At 38.0% G+C, this 19,076-nt stretch overlaps 1 long non-coding RNA gene across 1 annotated transcript; it reads right to left on the bottom strand.

The window, feature by feature from the left end:
* Positions 1-2,212: 2,212 nt before the first annotated feature.
* LOC140602247 (uncharacterized) lies at positions 2,213-18,574 on the bottom strand. The gene is made up of 3 exons (XR_012005222.1): positions 18,351-18,574; positions 11,177-11,223; positions 2,213-2,492 (listed from the first exon to the last, which is right to left on the bottom strand). It is a non-coding gene; the product is annotated as an uncharacterized lncRNA (long non-coding RNA).
* Between the last annotated feature and the right edge of the window lie 502 nt (positions 18,575-19,076).

The raw sequence follows: 19,076 nt of genomic DNA, 5'->3' as shown, positions 1-19,076 counted from the left end.
TTACTTTCTCCTTAAGCCATCTCTAGCCCTCAGTTTAGAAGACTATGTATTCGTAAACTGAATTTTAAACTAACTGATTTCACGGACTCCTCAGAATTCAGAAACAAATATTTTGACTAAGTCTCCTTACTTTTCAAGGCAATACAATTATTTGCATAGGCTTAACCATAATCTGTCCCGCGTTTTAATGGGCACAATTGAGCAAATTGTTTATTCAATAAAGGCCATCATACAGTACAATATTTGAGAATGAATCTCATTTATTCAGACATGGCAGGCCCAACAGTAAGAAATAAGAATTGCACATTATATGTGGAGCCAGTACCTGCAAAAGCCAACTGGATAATATAGATCTGGTGCCTCTTTTGTGGCTTAGGGGACCCTAAGCTTCACAGTTTAATGAAAATCATTCCTGGAAGCACACATTGTAGGATCTCTAATAAGAAGAAATTCACTCAAATTTATTCATAGGTTGATAAATTTTCCTGGGCTTTGTTTCTTATCTTTGAAATGAAAGCAAATGGCACGGGCTTTTCAAAGTCCAACGTGAAATACTCTAAGACATTTCCAAGTAGAAATTATCCCTCTGGCATCAGTCGTTACTCAATATTACATGGCTCTAATCCAGTAAGACTAAGTTCAAAGAATGACCTTTGGATTTGCAGGATAAGGGAGACTTGAGAAAGTGGGGACAGCCAGGTTAGGCCCTCTCTCATGGGACTTAGCTGGGTATGGGAGGAGAAATATCAATTGGTGTCTAGAAATGGAGCGCAGTGTCAAGAGAAGATTCTTTGTAAAGATAGCTGGAACTTGATTGTGATTGAGAAGAACCTGAAGAGAGGGTTAAAGGAATAATAGATGGAGCCAGGCTCTAAGATATGGTAAAGTGCAAAGGGGAGATATTATCCCTAAGCTACAGAGACAGCTCTTAATCTGAGACTGGAGGGAAGGACAGAAGGAAGAAGGTTAACATAGACACATTTGTAGTAAGGGAGAGGGTGGGATTTATTAAGGATACACCTCATAGTCATTTTGATTATGATGTAGATGGCCTATTGGCTTGTTTAGAGTGTAGATTTGGATTCAGTTAGGAGCTTTGGGGGTACAGTGGTTTGCGAAGGCAGTCCATGTTGTTGAGTTTCTGTGTAATTTCCATCTCATCACTGCGGGAGTTTTACTCATGCACCCGGAAAGAATTCACTCTGCAGAACAGGCTATCTTAGCACTGAGTGCTTTCAGCTTTTTTTTTTTTTTTTTTTTTTAAGATTTTATCTATTTATTCATGAGAAGCAGAGAGAGAGAGAGAAAGAAAGGGACAGAGAGACAGAGAGAGAGAGGCAGAGACACAGGCAGAGGAAGAAGCAGGCTCCAAGCAGGGATCCTGATGTGGGACTCCATCCCGGGTCTCCAGGATCACGCCCTGGCCCAAAGGTGGCGCTAAACCATGGAGCCACCCAGGCTGCCCTACTTTCAACTTTTAAGGAAGCACTCACGTGGTTCACAAGTATCCTCTCTCTAGGCCCTTCTCAGATATCCACCAATCCCCTCCTCCTGCAAGCCTCCTTCTCGCCTTCTCATTCTTCTATTCGCTTCAAAAGGTCATTGCAAATTTCCTAAAAATGTATGTAGATCCATGTTTCTGGCCATCTCATTTTCCAGAAAAGTTTGTGAAAACCAGAAGTTCCATTTTAAATTATGCCCAACCTAAAGTAATTCTTTCTAGACTATCTCTCAGGGCTATCTCTTAGCTGGTGACTACAATAGTTTTTCACTCCTGACTGGAGCTAGCTTAATATGCAGAAGAATTTGGAAATTAAAGTTACATTTTTCATCATTTTGTCCTAGAGAACTCTCCCGGAGGCCATAAATATGTACTGAAAGAGAGACATCCATTAGCAAAGTAGGCACAACACATAAAGAATGTGAGCCAATTGCTTCTGCAACTTGTAGATTCATTATTTGTTCAGGACACAGAATTGCTTTTAACACATTTATTTGATGATGAGGTACCACTAGGAACTAGATGAGTTACCCCTAGGTTTTTTTTGTTTTGTTTTGTTTTGTTTTGAGAACCTTTGCCCTTTAATTTACATTTAAAATCAGTTTCTTTAAATATTTTAGTTACAAGTTCTGAATAGTGAAGACCGAGTAGATGCTGCAGGCACTCAGTATCAGCTTCCACCCCCCCCCCCCCACCCCTCACCCCCAGGCCTTGCTTCTCTGCTCCAGATCCAAAGGGACATTAAGTGGCTCCTGGTGTCAAGTGGCCACCGCCTCAGGCTTGGATGCAGCTAGGATACAAAGTGATGAAGCCCAGCAGCTTTCGTGACAAGTATTTAAACTTGCTCCAGGCAATTCCAATGATTGTATCCAGACCAAACCCAGGTTTAGGGTTTAGTGGATTAATAAAAACCAAACAGTGCATGATGGGAAGCTCAGTTGGCATGTTCTCATGGTGTCCTGTGGTCACGTCGTCCCTCTCTTCATAGTTCCTATTAAAAACCAAAAGCAGTTTCTCAAAATAATACTTTTGACCAAGACGACTTTGCTTTAAAGCCTAAGAGGCTGTCATTGTGATTCTCCTGTTGGGGCCTGGGGGAGGCTTTACAGAACATCGACATATAAAGGCATCATTAGATCAGTTGGATCAAAAGGGCCAAGTGATATCAGCTTCCACATCTGTCATCTAGTCACAAATGCTTCTCTTTTTCTGGGCTCTATTCAAATTTAACAGTTTCTAGATTGTTGGTAAATTGTTTGGGGAAATATGACCAAATGTAGTTTTCTGTTACCCCTAAAATCTGAAAACATCCACCAAGTGACTGATGTATATCACTTTTAGGAGCAGTTAATGCAACTAATCTTACATGATAAAGAGGTAGTAATTCTGCATAACTAAGACCACTGGACCCCAAAACATAACTAAAGTAACAGACCCTGAATTTTCATGAGATTTATTTCTCATTCTTAGTAGAGCATTTAGAGTACTGGACATTTCTTCTCAGCAGGTCCTATCAGTGTGACGTGAGCACATGCATAATCCTGTGGTATGCTGAAATAATCAGTTTCCATTGATTTACTGTGGTGCAGAGTCAGGGACCTGACACAGTTCTGAGGGGCAGGAGACTGATGGGGTATGGCTATAGCTGCCAGGCAAAAGCAAACTTCTTCTGATGTTCTCTACTTGCTGCAATTAAATTATAAAATATGTGATATCCAAAGCTGAATTCCAGGTGCCGGAAGCTGTTCTGGTTTACTCTAGAAAACCAAATAATAAATGGAATATGCCGTGATCACCTGTAATGGGAGTTATTGCCTTATTCAATTTCTGAACAGACTAAATAGGGGACTAAGTGGGGAAATAGAAGAATCCCTGCTTCTGAATTTTTCTGTGTTTGATGGTGGCACTAATATCTGTGATATCCTAAGACTTCCTTGTCTTCGTTTTTGGCAAGGAAGGAGGGCCCCACAAACTGCTACTTGGCACTTCACAGTATCTCTCATTTCACAGAAGGGACAAGCAATGTGGCGGCCATGAGAGTTTCCAAGTAGATCAACACCAACCATACCTTCAGAAATTGGGATGATTAGTACACTCTGGAGTCAGAGGCTGTGACCCAACCTCCTTAAACCAAATCACTCTAATTAACCTTGACTGTGATTAATGGAGCACAATGGCTTCTGGCTGCTGAGCCCCATGGATTACAAACTTTCTTCTCACTGAAGAGTTAGGAACTGACTCAGGCCCAAGAGTTGAGTTAGAGTCCATGGCTTCCCCTCATGGGAACTCAAATAAGTTCCAGTTTTATTTTTCTGTTTCTTTTCTTTTTATGGTGGAGGGTAGGGAGCAGAGCAATGTGGCAGAGATTAAGAAGTTATATAATTTAACTTAGGTAATAAATTAGAGGAATGACACTTCTTTTGGTCTCAGGAATCCCACGGCTGATTAGCCACTAGTTATAGTAAGGTTGAAATGTTCAGCTTACTCTTCTAGGACAAATGCCTGTTACGGAAAGGACACTCACCTTTCCTCTAACAGTTAAGTTCTATTGCTTGGCTTCTTACATTGAGGATCCCATCATCTCCTACTGGAATCAGGAAGCCTATTTGATGGCAGCCTCTCCGTATTGATCCCTGCTCTACAAAGAATAGTCCCCACCATGTTTCTCAAGGAATTTTGTGCTGTTCTCACCAATGTCTTTCTCAATATCCTGGTGAAAAGAATGTTCTCTATTCTCTTTTAGGAAAGATACTTAAAGGGACGAATGAATGGTTTGATGCATTATAAATACATGCCAACATTTATTTCTCCCTAACTCTTGAATAATATTTCACACTGCTGGTGATACCATCCTAAAGGACACTTCTAAAAAAAAAAAATTGTGATGATTTTTTGAAGGACACAAGAATGGGGATTGGGAGGGCACTATTCCATTTAGTAGGCAAGATTAAGGGATTCTAGGCATCCTGAACTATCACAACAAATCCTTACTATAAATATCCTGTGTACCAATAATTTTGTACTACAGTGTACCACAGATAATTGTGCATGGGAAAACTTAGTTGAGCCTGGGAATTACTTCTTTATCATATAAAAAGTACAAAGTATTTTTTGCACAGTTTTAAAACATTCTGACTTTTCTAAGGAATACAGAAACATATAAATTGAGGAGATACTATAATTTGTTTATGTCCTTAACTTTACTAAGAGTCTTTCACCATTTTGGTAAATCTCATCACTATTAGGCTACTTATTTTATTTGAATTATCATACAATAATTTCATTAGTTCAAATTTATAGGTGTTATGTCATAAGAATCTATTCATCTATGCATGCTTCTATCTATATCACATAATTTAAATATTCAATGTGCCAATATTCAAGTCAATACTTAATATTAGGTTTTCTAATTTTTTTTTAAAGATTTTATTTCTTTATTCATGAGAGACACACACAGAGAGAGAGAGAGAGAGAGAATGAGGCAGAGACACAGGCAGAGGGAGAAGCAGGCTCCATGCAGGAAGCCCGAGGTGGGACTCGATCCGGGACTCCAGGATCACGCCCTGGGCTGAAGGCATCGCTAAACCACTGAGCCACCTGGGCTGCCCTGTTTTCTAATTTTGAATAAAAATGGATAGTTACTAACATTCCTACTCTAATACAGGAACTCTGAAAACAAAAAAAGCTTAACTTAGCATTTTGCAAAAAGAAAATACAAAAGATCAAATATATGTATTCAGGTTCCCAGATTTAAAGGAGACTGTTTCCCTAGAATATTAAAAATAATCTAGGCATAAGGACAAAGATTTCATTGATTCAAAATAAAAGAATCACAAACATTATAAGACACACAAATTGCTGAAAAATTAATCTTGCCAGCTGTATAAGAAATACAACAATGAAAAAAATCCAAATAAAATCATTCTGTCTATTCCACTGAGGAATTATATTGTTTCAAGATGAAGAAAAATTTAGAAAATCATCTGTGTAATGAACTGCATTCAAGCAAATTTTTATGACAAGTGGATGTGAGCACCTTTTGTGTTAAAAGAAAAGACACTTCCTTAATTGCATATGCGAGGCTTATAAAGAATAAAAGAAAAATCATAGAGGACATGTTATTTTTAAGATTACTGATAGCAGCATTTCCACTTCTGTGCGGAAGTAAAATTTGGAAGTACCCTCCTGCTGTAAACAACTAGAAAATTGAACAAAACATAGAAAACAACTGTACTTACAGATTAGAAAGTAGTGCAGTACAGTTGTCCCTGGTAGAAAATAAGTAAATGAGATGAGCTTTATAGTTCTACCAGCTTTTTTCCTAGACAAAACTTCAAGACTATAGGAGAAGAGTGTAAAATTCTAAACATGGTCCATTAGTCTCACTGAGCTGAGAAGACAATGCTCAGATTTTGGGGAGGTGATGGGATCAAGAATTTATAGGATAGGGGGATCCCTGGGTCACTCAGTGGTTTAGCGCCTGCCTTTGGCCCAGGGCGTGATCCTGGAGTCCCAGGATGGAGTCCCACGTCGGGCTCCCTGCATGGAGCCTGCTTCTCCCTCTGCCTGTGGCTCTGCTGCTCTTTCCCTCTGTGTCTCTCATGAATGAATAAGTAAAAATCTTAAAAAAAAAAGAATCTATAGGATAGAATGTCAAAAAAGAGGGAATTTTTTAAGTGAAAGAGTTACAAAATCTGTCTTTTGAGTCTTTGAACAGTAACCTGTACATACATAGGATGAGACTTCATGAGACTAGAAAAGGAAAAGCATTGGAAAGAAGAATTACTAGAAAAACGTAAGACAAAAACTCTTCAGAGCTCATACAGGGGCTGAGAATCATTTGTGTTCTCGCTATCTAGAGTTTAGAGGACTCACTTGATATACAGGGCAGTCAATTGAGATTCAAAAAATGGTCATGACTAAGAAGTGGGGCTAAATAAACAAAGGACACAGGATACTAGAAAAGCTAGAAAAGCCACCCTGGAAAAAGCTAAAAAACAAGCCTTGAATGTATCAAACTGTCTCACAAGTTACTCATCTACCTACGAAAACAAATTCCAACACTAATCAAAGGAATACAATAAAATTAGGCACTCAATAATGTAAAAATTGTAATATCTGGCATCCAGTCAAAAATAGGTAAACAAAGAGGTAGGAAAATGTGGCTCATAATAGCAGAAAGTTCATATAATAGAAACAGATACAGAAATGGCAAATATGATAGAATTAGCAGGCAAAAACCTTAATACAGTTATCTTAAGTGTTCTGAATATTCCCAGGGATGTAAATGGACACTTTCACATTCATAATTAAGAGGGAAATGGAATATATGAGAAAGGAAGCTTCTAGATATGAAAAATATAGTATTTGAAAAAAATTTTGCAAGATGAAATTACCAGGAAATTAGACCCTGCAAAGGTAGGCGGGAGGAACAGTGAATCTGAAGTTAAAGCAAGCAAAACTAATCAAAAGGAAGAAAAATGTGTATGTATACACACACACACACACACACACACACACACATTTGAAAAAATGATGTCTGAAAGTTTCCAAAGCTAATGAAAACTAAGAACAAGGGCAGCCCGGGTGGCTCAGCAGTTTAGCGCCGCCTTCAGCCCAGGGCCTGATCCTCAAGACCTGGGATCTAGTCCCATGTCAGGCTCCCTGCATGGAGCCTGTTTCTCCCTCTGCCTGTGTCTCTGCCTCTCTCTGTCTCTAATAAATAAATAAAATCTTTAAAAAAAAAAAGAAAGAAGAAAAATAAGAACAAGCATAATTAAGAACACAGAATACTAGCATAGACAAAGCGGGACTTCTAAAATAAAGATGAAGTGTTTTGTTTATCAAAAGTTATAATAATCCTAAATGCATAATATGCTAATATGCTTCTATAGGCTTCAAAAGATGTGAAGCAAAAACTGAATGGACTAAAGTGAAAAGGAAAAATCCACAAGTATAGTTGTCTATTTCAACCTCGTTCTCAGTACTTAAGAGACCAAGTAGAGAGAGAATCAATAAGTTCATAGAAGATTCAAACAACAATATCAATCAACTTGTCTTTATTGACATTTATAGAACAATTTATCCTAAACATCAAATATATATTTGTTTAAAGTTTACATGTAACATACATCAAGATAGCCCATATGCTGGTCAATAAAGTCTCAATTAGTTTAAAAGAATCTCTGAAAATATAGAATCATATTTGAAAACAATTAAGAGAAACAAATAACTACTGCCATTTTTTTGCTTCCTCAAAGTCCATGCTTCTGCACACTGCCTCGTCTAGTAGAGCTGTTACACATACAGTTCCATCTCCTCCATCAGAGAAGTGGGATTATGACCAAGACTGAACCATTAAACTACCCTCTCTCTATGGGGACGTGTCCCAAACAAGATCAAAGAAAATTATTATTTGCACATTAGAGGAAAGAGAATTGTGTTTTTTCTAGGATTATTAAAGTAATAAAATGTTTAACTGGAATTTCCAGAGATAATAAGACACAAGAAATGTGAAAATCCCAAGCCAGCTTATTATATAAAGGAAATGGTCAAGGAAAACTTCAACAACACTTTGACCCCTTCACCAGACAAATTCTGTAAAAGTTTTCAAAGTATTAAAAAAAAAAAAAAAGGTAGGATGTTGTAATTTCCTCGGAGATCTTTGTTGCCATCCTGTGAGTCCTTAACTCTACCCAAAAGGGAGAAGTCCTTAACTCTACCTAACTCCTTCACTTAGGCCTATGGAGGAGGCTTCCATGGGACCTCTCAAAGAGTTACCCCAATTGGGAGGCACAGGACTAGTGCTAGATTCACATCTAAGAGCTACATTAGCCTGTGCTAAAAGATAGAGGGAGTTACATTGGGACCACCTGGAACTCTAAGGGTGTAACAAGGTATAAGACACATTGAGTGTCTCTTGTGAACCAAAATGGATCACAGAGAAGAGAGTGGAGGTAGTTCAGAGTTATTCAGGGTCCAGCTCAACATGGTTGCCTGAAAAGGTGAAGAGAGCATAGCAGCAAGAAGTGGGATATGAATACTGGACCTCTAAGGACAGTCAAAGAATTTACTAGCAATGAGCTAAAATCTAGACACATCAACCAGGTTAAAAGAAATTTCAGTGAGCCCCAGTCAAATAAATTAGAAGCACGTGAAGGACAAAAGATTCGGTTTAACCAGCTGCCATATGTGAAGCATGTGAAGACACCCAGCCTTCTAAGAGCTACCCTCACCCCGCTCATCTCTTCTATTCCCTTATATTCATCTTGGAGTGTTTGAAAAAGTAGTTAACCCATGAGGAAAGATGTGAATGAGGAGAAAAGCAGATGACCACACTTTTTTTCCAAGGTGGGCAGTTGCCAACCTCTTGGTAGAAGGGGAAGAGAGGTGGAACGTTTGCAGAAAGATTAAAGAGAGAAACTAAACTCTTGAATAGACACATTCTTATAACCAAATTGAGGCTCTCACGTCACCACACATGACCACAGAACTGCCTATCACTCAGAGTGAGCAGGAAAGTCATCATAGGAGCTAAGTATCCAACCAGAGTAGGAGAAAGTACTGTCACTGAGTAAATTTTAAAGGGAGTCTGCATGACAAAACTGACGTTGTGCTGCACTTAGGTCACAAGCCTTGGGGTTACACTGGCTATAAGGTGGGGTGGCCAAATTCTCTATTACCCAAGCAGGACACTTCTGCGAGTGAAAGGGGAGACCATTCATAGTGCAAGACAATAGTTACAACCTCAGACTGTCCTAAGTGAACCGGGATATGTGATCACTATGGGAACCCTGGACTCCTTGAACTCCCAGCAGACATTCATGGTGTAGAGTCTCCCTGAGAATGAAGCCACCCAGCTGGAGGCAGCACTGGGAAATGGAGGGGCAGAGGTACCACCCTCTGTCCTTCTCATGTGACCAGTTAAATGCTCTTCTGGGCCTTAAACTGGTTTGAGTTCAATGCATATCTCTTTCAACAAATAGAAAACTAATATGTATCACGCTTAGAAACGTTACCCAGAAGTAACTGGTAGTTTACTGTCTTGTTGCTTTCAGTAGCAACTACACTTTAGACCAGGCCTTTAACAAAAATTATGCGTAAACACTGACAAGTCACTAGCATCTAGATAGTGCAATTAACTGTCTTAAGCAACGTTAAAACCCCTTATAATATGAAGCAAAATGATCGCTCTACTTTCTCAGCAATACTGAGAAAAACAGACTGAAGACAAGGTTTTTAAGATTTGGATATTAAAAGGCATGATTAGATGGTAGAGCTGAGGTTGGTTTTAATACAGATAGAATTATTTTCTTTATTGAGGTTTAACTGATGTTCATCTAGAGTAATCTTATTTTCTTTCAGCTCTTAAAAACTCTAATTCTTTATGTAAATTCAATTTAGTTAACATATACTGTATTATTAGTTTCAGGGGTAGAATTTAGTGATTTATCAGTTGTGTATAACACTCAGTGCTCATCACATCAAGTGCCCTCCTTAATGCCCATCCCCCATTTAGCCCACTCCCCCATCCACCTACCCTCCAGCAACCCTCAGTGTGTTTCCTAGGGCTCAGCATCTCGTATGGTTTGCTTTCCTCTCTACATAATGCAGTTTGCACTGATTGCATTTCCCTTGTATATTAACAAATACTTGGGCAGATTTTACCAAACTTTGCATCATTTCTTTTTTTTTTCTTCATCTCTCTTTAATCTGTAATGTGGAAACCACAATTTGCTTATCTGCAAATGGTACTTGGTCCTGGGATGGGGTCCTGCATCAGGCTCCCTGCAGGAAGTCTGCTTCTCCCTCTGCCTATATCTCTGCCTCTCTGTGTGTGTGTCTCATGAATAAATAAATAAAATCTTTTCAAAAAAATAAATATTTTTAAATTTTCTGCCTACTAGAGAACAGTTTCAGAATAATTCAGTTCTATTCTGTGCAATTTCATATCTTTGTAATAAATTAGTCATAATGAACAAAAATCAGTCATGGCTAGATTTAGTATTGTGGGATGATTTTTATGTTATTCTAAGTAATTATTTAAAATTGGCAATAACTGAGTATCAGAAAGTTCTCATTGTATCCTCACATCTCTTGAACTTCTCAAATTGTACACCCTCAAACAGACTCTTCCAGACTCTTGCTATTGTTCTTAAAATCCTTTTCTATATGACTATGTCTCAGAGTTTTTAAGGCTGAAGGAGAACTTTTTTTAGAATGGGTTAATATAGTTTCAATTTCCAAATTGAAATTTCCTTAATCCACAGTCTTTTGATGCTTTACATGATAAAAATATTCTTCTTAGACTGTGTACTTAATGAAACATACCTTGATTCAAAGATTTAAAACAAATGTATTTATTTTTTAAGATTTACTTACTTTTGAGAGAGAAAAAGAGAGAGAGCACGAGTGGAGGAAGGGACAGAGGGAGAGGGAGAGACAGAAACCCAAGCCAACTCCCTGCTGAGCACAGAGCCCAGTGCAGGCTCCATCTCAGGACCCTGAGATCATTACCTGAGCCAAAATCAAGAGTCAGCCTTTTAATCGACTGAGCCACCCAGGTTCCCCAAAACAAATTTAAATGTAGGGATTTGAAAAAATATACATATTTTAAGTGTTATGTATGATATCCCAAATATCCCTGTCCATATAGATCTGAGCTCTGCTACTCACCGGCTTGGGGACCTAGGTTTTCTCACCCATAAAGAGGAAACAATAGCCTTTGAAAAATAAGAATAAGATATTTGTGAGGAATAAAAGAGACAATAAGTTAAAAGTATTCAGCAGAGTGCCTAGTAATATATCTTAGTTAATTTGTATCTAGAGTTAATTAAGGCAAACTTTGGTTCTTAGTTTCTTCAACACCATTGACAGAAATTCGCTGTTTCCATGTTCTAAGCCTTATTTTTTTGAATAAGTTCAATGTGAAACTCTTATCAAAAGACCAGGAAAACTCTTTTATCTATTGCTCAGAAAGGAGGTAAATGAACCACCTAAAGTTGCCCTAAAATTGCAGTTTGTGCTGACATTTGAACAAATGATTAACTTGGACTTAATCCCAAAATGATTTGGGCAGTTTAAATCCCTGTTTTGTGAAGCTTTAAAACATTTATTAAAGGACATGAGCACTGGGGTTAGAAAAATATCCACTTACTGGCATGAATTCAGACCCCAGGAGAAATGAAATCTTTCCCTTAAGTAACGTAAAGGAGGTAAAACCAAATAAGTAGAAACTAAGATGACATTGCTATTTAAAAAAAAAAAAAAAAAGCACATTTTGTTATCCCTTTTATGGTTGATAGGAGAATTTGCATCTGTGGCTTAATCTGAATGAATATGGTTCCCAAAATACATAATGTGTATGTCCTCTTAACTATGAAATTCACTTTTTATTTTTTTAACTATGAAATTTAAAAAGCAAACAATAAAAACAAGAGCAAAGGAGCCGTAGTCGAGGAACTTGACGCGGTGCTAAAATTTAGTGATATGGGCAAGACAGTAATATAGGATAAAACCATGCTTTTCAACCCTTGTTACTCATTAGAAATTCCCAGAAGTACTTTTTAAAACTATTTAAGTGCTTTAATCCCTAGCCTATGGTTTATCCATAGACTATGATTTAATTAGTCTCCTTTGTGGCCAAAATATTTATAATTTTTGAAAGCTGTGCAGGTGATTCTTATGAGCACCAGATTGAGAAGCACTGGATAAAGGTTTTTCGGGTCCAATTGCCCAGCTGTCGATCCTGGCTCTGTTTTGTACCTGCTGCCATACACCTGAGCAAATCGCTTCACCAATCCCAGATTTACTTTCAATGATACCTAAGTTATTGCTCACTGTTGGGTGTGATGCTGATTTTTTCCAATGCTATTTATTTATGAAATATTTCCCTGAAGATATTTAAATAGACAATCCTTCACTGTGACCTGTCAATATCTACATTCCCCAGGCTCCGAGTGCGGGTGGACACTCTCCATCTGTGAAAGCTAGTATTAGAGGTAGTGGTTACCGCTATCTGCTTTGAGCTGTTTGGGCAAAAACTACCAACTGTCCACTAATGAACGTGGTACTTTGGTAAGTCGAGTGTTTTGCAACACATGTTATTTACTGTACAAAGGCCTCACTTTCAGCCATTTATTTTATATTTCATAGAACTCAAATGATGACATAAAAATTCACTCCTCGTGATTGCAATGACCTATATGTGCCATGGCATCACTTTACAGTAACCTATAGCTAATTACAAACTAAATGCTAAGGATCAGGTCATTTCTGTCTTTCCCTGCCTCATTTTCCTTTTAGAGATGTGGTAAAAATTATTCGAAGTCTGCTGAAACAAGGTTAATGAAAATTTTAATTAAGTTTAATCTCTGGGTTTAAATATATCTTTTATGTGTAAAACTGTATCAGTAACATACACCGTCTTGTAGACAATATGAATATGTGAATAAAATACTAGAAATCTGTATTTTTCACTAAAATAGAACAAATACTCCAACAAAAGATCATTTCAGTCTCAAACTTGCTTTAACCTTGAGAGATTTGCTACTTGTGTGAATAGATAATAATAATATGTAGTAAATAAATTAATAATCTATTAAAACATATTATTTCTAGCATAGGTGAAAAGATGTTTTGCAATATATTTTATTATGATTTTTACTAATTATTAAGTAATAAGCTAACCCAATAAAGGCCTCAATTTCTATATAAATAAACCTTAATTTCTAAATGCCTCAAGTTGAATCAAAACTCCAGTGCATATACATGGACAAATTGTTTTATCTTCCTAGGACCAGAATTTCCTTATCTGTAAAATAGAGGCACTTATGGTGCTTCCATCATAGAGCTATTGTGATGAATAAATGAGACACCCCATGGAAATATGTATGTACGTGTGGAGGAAAGACTCTAAGGTAGCCCCAGCTTCATGATCCCCACCAAGGCATTCATGGCCTCCAATGGCACCCTCCCCTCTACTGTGGGTGGGAATTGTGACTTGTTTCTGGCTCATTGAGTATAGCAAGGGTAATGAGAATATGTGATTACATGTGTATGATTACATTATATCAGATTGTAACATCCATCTTGAGAGGAGACTCTTCTTTGATGGCTTTGAGGAAGCAAACAGCCAGGCTGGGAAGGTTCACATCTCAAGGAATTGAAAGTATCCTCTGGCCAAGGTATTAGGTATGTACAAATTAGAATTGTTATAGATACTTGATAGGTTGAACTATTTATTAATTGAGATGGAAACCCTTCCCAGAGCCACAGAGATAGCAGACTCCAACTCCTGCAGCACCCTTCCTCCTCCCCTTGTCACCTTCTTCCTGCCACCCTCGGAAAAAAGAATTCAAAGAAAGAAAACATTTTTTTCTACATGGTAGTGGGAGCAGCATTGCTAATCTCCTCGATGTGAGTTGTTATTTTTTGCTTTGTTTTGTTCTGCTTCCCAGGGAAAAAAATGAAAGGACATCTCTCCTTGGGAGAATCGACACATTGAGAGTAGTATAAGGGTAGACTATCAAAAAGAACCAATGTCCATCTTTGCACATTAGACTGAACAAATCCCCTTCCCACAATCATCTCCTGATCAATGATCTCCACCTCTGTTTTCTGCAGAGCTGAGACACTGCTGGCTAATGTCCTGTGCTGCTCCTGAATCTTCTGGAGTCCTGGGGCATGGTGACAGAGTGGGTGGTGTGGGTCAACTCTTATGGATAAAGTGGAATTTTGCAGTGCAAAGGAACTTGAGTTAAGAGCAGAGAGACATGAAAAGGCAAGAATTGGTGGACAAAAACATGAACTTAAGGCTGGATGTAAAGACAGGAGTAAAGAAAGTGGTCATGGGGCACATGCCCTCCTTTGAAAGAACAAAAGTCTTTAAGTGTTTTCTTTCTTGAGATTCAAGGGAAAGTGCAAAATAGAATTTTAATCTCTTTCTTCTTAATTTGTATTTCTCTTTTAAATTTACTCTAAACTTTCCAGTAAGACATTCATCTCTCTCTGTAGAGACTGTGTGTTGCTTTTCAGGCTGAAAGGAATAGTATTGGGAAGAAGGAGGATGAGAACAAGTGAGAACCTCAGTCATGGACAGCTATTTTCTGGGTTTTGGGAGAGATACCCTGCTCCATTAGAGCCATCACAATTAGATTTAGACAAATGATGACAATTAGTCATCACAATTTAGAAATATTAGGTTACTACCCCAAATCACAGAATTGGTGACTAAAGAACCTGGACCTAAGCCCTTCTAAATCTAAGTCTAGCCTCATACTTAACCTAAAAATGTTTTTCACTTCAACATATCATTAGAGTTGAATTGTGTCCTCCCAAAATTCCTATGTTGAAGTACCCCCAGTACCTGAGAATCTGTGTTTGTAAACCAGTCCTTTAAAGAAGTAACTCGGTAAAGTGAGGTCATATGGGTGGGTCCTAATCCAATGACCGGCATCCCTATAAGAAGAGATTAGGATACAGACACACACAGAGGAAAGACCATATGAAGACACAGGGGGGAAATGGAAGCCAAAGGGAGAGGTCTCAGAAGAAAACAACCCTCCCAACACCTTGATCACCGACTTCTAGCCTCCAGAACTGTGAGGAAAATATTTCTGTTGTTTAAGTCACCTGGTGTGTGGTATTTTGTTGTGACAGCCCTAGCAGACTAGTACACATTTTATTTGGGCTTGCCACTTTCCTGAGACAGAATGAAGACAACAAAAGCAATATTCACCCTGCGGAGTATTTTTCTAGGTGATTTAGTTTTAGAAATATGTGGGAATCAACATCGTAAGGGAAATACTGATCTGATCTTTGACTATGGCAACTAACAATTGATTTCTCCTTTTTCTTTTCTGTGATTAATTTATTTTTCCTCAGCAAAAAAAAAAAAAAGTAATTTAGCACAAAGTGCATTTTAAACACACAGCAACAGCATTATAAATCTTGCTTTAAAAAAAAAAAATCTTGCTTTAAGCTGGGTCTGCACAATGCCCAGCCAGTGCTCCAAATCCTACTTTTACTGAAGCAAGCAGCGTATCATAGCAATGTCACACAATACAAAATCGATTCTCAGAATGTGTGTCCAATGTATTAGTTTTATGGCTTTCACACAAACTTGGGGTGAGAATCAGTTTTTCAAAAACTGTTAGGTCATCAAATGAGAAAGGTTTGATTCAAATATATTTCCATGAAACACCTTTAGTTAGATGGAGAGAACATGTGCTTTATTCTAGGAATATAATCATTTCTGCTGCAATGCTTATTTTAAAAACGTGAGTGTTCCAACATGACTGACATGTTAGGGAACAAGTGGGACACAACATTAATTTCAAGTTTGCTTATGCACAGTCTAGTCCATAAGAAAAACTAGACGAACACAGAAAACAGTATCTTGCTGAAGAAAACTGTGGAAATACACACACACTTGCACATACTCAGATCTCTGAACATCAACCAGTTAGCATCATTCACTGCATGTTATGAGCCACATCCATCCACATCTGGTGTTAGAATCTTCTGTCCAATTTGAGATAACCCTCTTCCACCACTTCACAATAACGCACATGCCTTTCAACGCCCACTTGTATACAAGCATACTTTGGGTCTTTTTCAGGGTAAAGTGATGAATTTACCATAATATCTATGAATTTCTTAACCATTTAGTACATATAAAACTGTGCTGCCATTTTATCAGGTCCTTATCTTTTGATTCATATATGTCACTAACAAAGTTTTTGAGGGGTGTGGCCCTAGCCTCATTTTCTTGATAATCTCTGTTATCAAGCATGATTTTATAGCATGATTTTGCATAGTGCTGTGAATTTTAGGAATATATATGTTATATTAGAGCAATAATAACTGGCCCTTGAATAGACACAAATCCTGCCCTCTGGAAGTCTTTATCCATTGTTTTTCATGCTGGATAGCCCAACCTTCTGGGAGTTTGTTCTATGTCCATAATCCTCCTCAGCCAAGTCTCAAGTAGATACAAGTAGTCTATGCCCTCCTTAGAGACCAACAGCTAATAGCTGTTTCCTGCCCAGGGGGATGATGCTGCATTAAAAAGAAACAATCTAGTGTACCAGAGTAGGGAAATATGACATTTCCAGCCTATGTTATAGATGCACCCCTGAACAGCGAGGCATGTTCAATTAGAAGGTGAGAAAAGCGTATCAGGCAGACATAAACATTAATTACCATAGTCACTAAAGCTGGGTGTGTGTCTTGACCCAACATCAGAGCCAAGTCTCACTATTTTATCCTGAGCTTCTTTAAATCCTTGTGATTCTCCAAGAATGTATGAGAACAAGTGATCTCATTCATGGATAATGCCTCTTCCCCTCACCTTATGCCAACTCAGCTGGTTCTGTGCTAGACTTGTCTACCTTTGTTTAAGAGGCCAGTGGAAGTCAAGACATCTTTTCTTCTAAACCATCCTGCTCCTGTAACTGGAGGTCCAGGTGTTTTTCTTTACAAACTCTACCTGTAATAACATGACTTTATTTGCCACAACACCTTCCTATTGTGCTCATAATTTAATATCCCAACCAATAACTACGTTTCTCTTATTAATCCACAAACATCTCAAATTGCAAATTGCAAATCAAGTAAAGGTGTTAAATATTAATGGAAATGAGAATGTCACAGAGCCTTGTAGAATCTTCCTTAATACAGGGAAGATCATAAAGTCCTACAACTGACAATTTGGAAACACACACACACACAAAAATCCTTATTTTTTCATAACATTCAAAGGCCAGTGGTTCAAATTACACTGAGAAATATAACAACTTTGGAGAAGAAGAATTTATGTATTATATAAGCATATCATATGGAAAGACTTTATAATCAGAGTGCAGCATGAATATAACACTAGAAAGGAGTAAATTAAATAATTCTAATATTTAATATTATCAAACAGTGATGATTAGATCAATTCATTTCCATAGATGGCTCCACAGAGATCAGAAAGTAATGTCTTTGGGTCAGAGTATCATATTGGGGAGTTCTTATGTGGTAAGGAAAATGACAGGTTCAGAGAAAATAAGTGACTTCTCAAAATAACCCAAATAGTATTAGTCTTCAAACCTTCTTTGAGTGCTCTTTCCAATATACTATGCTGTCTCATTGGGTGGAAACTTCAGATATTGTTTCATATAGGAAGAAGCAAACTTATAGCATTGGGATCCCCAAAAGAGCATCACTACCTAGATGCTAGGCTTGAATTGTGAATTGTGAATTTTTCTTTCCAGAAATATATGCTGAAGTCCTGACTCAGGTACCTATGAATATGACCTTATTTGGAAATAGAATCTTTATAGATGCCATTAAGATGAAATGATTAAGGTGGGCCCTAATCTAATATGACTGGTGTTCTTTAAAGAAGGAAAAGGGAAAAAAATTGCCACGTAATAATGCAAGCAGAGATTGGAGAGATGTATCTACAAACCGAGGAAACCAAGGCAAATACCTGAAGGTAAGAAAACACCTGGAAGGACTCCTCTGCAGGTTTCAGAGACAGCATGGCCCTGTCAACACATGATTTCAGACTTCAGCTTCCAGAAATGTGAGACAATAAAGTTCTGCTGCTTTCAACCTCCCTACAAGCTTCCCTGTGGTACTTTGTTAAGGCAGCCCTAAGAACCCAGCTATTTTCATGTTAGAGCAGACATTGAAACCTGGCACGAGAGGATTGTAGCAGACATTGTTAGGTACCTACCTGAGATCCATCTGTGCCCCATCACTTTTCTTCCCTGCTGAGAGAACTGTGAATCTGCTCAAACCTAAATATGCATTTACCCACTAAGTACCCAGCCACTCCCGGCGAGTCCATTTCCTTTACCTGGAATTTTTTCTTCTTGCCATGAGCACATTTGCAGTACTATCCAGTGAGTTGTCTGCTGTTAAGTAAATCTGCTGTGGGGCTTCTGGGATAGTTTACTCCATCTTAAGAGGCAACATAAGATATTTCTTTGCCTTTAGACATTATAATATGTGAACAATATCTAATATCTATGCAGTTGCTTCATCCAGCTTACACGATTATTCGTGTTATTCAGCCAGGTTGTAGCTATGAAGGAAAAGCCAAAAAGAATCAGAGAGTTAAAAAAAAAAAAAAAAAGAATGAGAGAGTTCAACCTGGATTCCAGACAGCATTAGCCATTGAATCCACCAAACCTGTAACTGCCTTCTTCTGGGCTTCTTGCTGTGCAACAGAGTAAGTATCTTTATGGCTTAGCTGGATTTCTGTTACTTGTTCCTGAAAGCATACCACTAGACATAAATACAAAGGCAACAGAAAGCGCTAGATGTTCCATGTCCTCATTCTTCTCTCCAAGGAAGGCAGTACCTGGGGACCCTCTTTTGGTGGGGCTCTGAAGTTCCAGAGACGGGATGTAGTTTCTGTCAGAGGTTGCCAGTTGAATACATCAAAAGAGTATTTCTGGTTTTCAGATTATTTATTTTGTGTAAAATGTATTTGGCAAGATTTTTACATTATTTGGTAGAAGTAGCACAGGAAATGCAATAATATGTTTTGGTTTACAACAAGTGAGACCATGAAGATACT

This window comes from Canis lupus, chromosome 13, assembly GCF_048164855.1.
Source record: "Canis lupus baileyi chromosome 13, mCanLup2.hap1, whole genome shotgun sequence".
NCBI classification, from domain to species: domain Eukaryota; kingdom Metazoa; phylum Chordata; class Mammalia; order Carnivora; family Canidae; genus Canis; species Canis lupus.
This window is presented reverse-complemented; position numbering and strand designations above follow the sequence as displayed.